The following is a 3,173-nucleotide window of genomic DNA, read 5'->3' as shown; positions in this document are numbered from 1 at the left end:
CCCCCTTCAAGAAGTAGTACACCCCTTTTTCTTTGTCTGACCTCAACCAGTGCTGTACTCGTTCGGGCAGATTCTGGGAGGACCCTAGCCAGTTCACCAAAGAATTCCAGGGACTGACTCTCTCCTTTGACTTTACGTGGAAGGACCTAAATATTGTCCATTCCCACTGCTGCACCACTGAGGAAAAGACCCGTATTTGGGCACAGGCTGAAACATGTGTTGGTGGATTACACGTTGTCCAACCACAACAATACCCTGTGGGCATGATGGCAGTGCCTCTAATGGATCCCAGTTGGGACTATAAACCAGGCCAGGCTGGTATCACTAGAAGGGACCACATGACCCTTTGCCTCATTGAAGGGAGGAAGCGATGCATAATTAAACCTGTTAACTATGATAAGGTTAAAGAGATCACCCAAGGCCAAGATGAAAATCCAGCCTTATTTCAGGCCCGACTGGTAGACGCCCCTAGAAAGTATACGAATGTGGACCCATACACGTTTGAGGAACACATTGTATTTGCAACCCACTTCATTAGCCAATCAGCCCCTGAAATCCATTGGAAGCTTCAAAAGCTTGCCATGAGGCCCCAAACCCCACTAAAGACAGCCTTTAGTGTCTTTAGCAATAGAGACCAAGCTGAGCAAGAAAGGAAGGAACAGCGGGACTGAAGAAAGGAACGACGGCAAGCCAGGTTTTCGGCAGCTGTCATGACAAGACCTCCTGGTCACCCCAAAAGCACTCCCAGAAGACCCCCCCCGCCAGGAAAGGGAGCCTGTTTTAGCTGTGGGAGCCCCAAACACTAGAGCAAGGAATGCCCCAGAAACACGTCCCAGCCTTCACCCAAGACGCCATGCCCACTCTGTAAGAAGATGTGCCAGTGGAGGAGGGAACTGCCCCCAGCTCTGAAGGGAGTGAGGAAATTCCCCCATGCCGGTCGTGGCAGTGGTTGATTGACGGGACCTGGGACCTCCCAAGGCTCCCAAGAAGACAGTCATCATCGCACGGGAGGAACACAGTCATCAGTGGGTGACAACTAACGTGGCACGTAAGCTTGTCCAGTTTCTAGTGAACACAGGGCTACTTACTCTGTCCTGACTTCTCATGCTGGGCCCCTTGCCCCTGAAACCTGCTCTATTGTTGGGGTAGAAGGAAGACCAAATCTAGAACATTTCACCACCCCTCTAACTCGCACCTGGGGAAAGACCCTTGTCACACAAGTTTCTTGTCATGCCTAAATGCCCCAGCCCATTTATTGGGAAGGGATTTTCTCTCAGCCTTGGGGGCAGCTCTTACTCTCCCTGAAAACCAAAACCAAGGCCTATTTTTGGCTGGGTTATGCATTATGGACAGCACAAAATATTCCCCGCAAATTCAAAAAACAAAAAACAAAAAACCTTACAGATCCACAGGTCTGGGATCAGGGAATCCCAGGGAAAACAAAGTTTGTCACTCCTGTAAAAATCACCTTAAAGGAGGCTAATAACTTCCCTTGCAGGCATCCATACCCTCCCTTTCCAGTAAACTCTCCAAGTTTCTCTGCTCTTTTGCTTCTCATGAAATCATGTCCCCTTTAACCACACCCATCCTAGTGGTTTTCCTTGTTATTCACATTGGCACAGCTCCAGCTTACAAACATCCACTCTCGGACACCATAAATGCCATTGCTAAAGTTAATAACTCATCTGACTGTCGGATCTGCCCCCGCAGCTGTACCTCCCCAAAGGACCTACGTCTTTTGGGACTCCCTGCCTCCTTGAAGGACATGGTGGCGCTAACAGCAAAATATTCTGGGTTCTCATTTACCACCCAGTGCGGTAAGGAAGGACTGGGGCAGGAACCAACTGGAGGCCAAACTCTCTGGAATAGACACCCTCCTCCAAATCAGAGGGAAGGGTATTTCATCTTTTAGGTAAAGCTAGCCTCTGTTATTTACTGCTGTTAGCATTCAGGGACAAGAATTAGGATGGCTTAATGAAACACAGTACAATCACACTCTACCTTTTAGTAATCACAGTTGGGTGACAGTCACCAACCAGACTGCCAATATCCAACATGTGGGGAACATCACTACCTGGTGGAAGAACCTAGTGACTGGAATAAATAAAACTAAAACTCACAATAAAAGCATAATATTCAATAATAGTTAACAATACACAAGAGAAGGCCAGCACAGGGACTGGACAATATTCCAGACTAATGTTTAATATAAGTAATAACTGTATTCAGATATACTCCAACTTCTCCCTGTTACAGCTGCTGTATCGAAACCTGAGGTGTCGAGGGAAAAAAACTCATGGCTTCAGAAAACTCCCACTTCAAATGACGATGTGGCAGGGATTTCAACCCATCTCACCTGAAGATGAGGACTGCCACCAGCCACTGGATCTACTCCCCACTCTCCATCTCCACCACTGTAACAACCCCGAGATCCCTATCTCTGACAGACAGCAAGGAGCTCTGGACCCACAGGTAGGGACAATGCCCGTGCTCACTCGAAGCAGTTACAGAAGATGGACCATCAACCCTTTGCCCCTTAAAAGATTTTAAGGGTTCAGACTCCTTGAAGTGGGAATGTTAGAGCAGGCAGATAGCTAGATGGGAGCAGAGAAACGGGGACATGGGCCAAATGGCAGGAAACCATACATCGTGTAAACAACGGTGGGGGGCAGGGGGGCTCCTCCGGCAGACAAAGAAAAGCAGGAACCTCTGGACTGACAGGAAACCACACATTTTGGTGTGATAAGTGTCCTGGAGGCAAAGAAAGGTGTGGAAAGGCGGGAATCTCTGGCGTCCGAACGTAACCTTTTGCTCATTATGCTCTCATTACAAAAAAACTTTACAGATAAGAAGTTCCCATCAAGCACCGAGGCCATGACACTTCCGATCAAGACTAAATAAGGACAAGGGGTGGTGGTGGTGGTGGTGGTGGGAGATTGGGATTGACATATATACACCAATACGTATAAAATAGATAACTAATAAGAACCTGCTATATAAAAAAATAAATTCAAAAAAAAAGAGACTACATAAGGACAAAAATTCCTCCTCCCGTCAGCAAGGTGGAGCTAGCATGAAAATCAGGGAATATGACCCCAAACCCCTCCCTCCCTTCCCCTTCCCCCTCCCCCCTCCCCCCTCCCCCTCCCCCCTCCCCCTCCCCCCTCCCTCCC

Source organism: Lagenorhynchus albirostris, chromosome 10 (genome assembly GCF_949774975.1).
Source record: "Lagenorhynchus albirostris chromosome 10, mLagAlb1.1, whole genome shotgun sequence".
NCBI lineage: Eukaryota > Metazoa > Chordata > Mammalia > Artiodactyla > Delphinidae > Lagenorhynchus > Lagenorhynchus albirostris.
The sequence above is the reverse complement of the archived record's forward strand: the minus strand, read 5'-3'. Positions refer to the sequence as shown.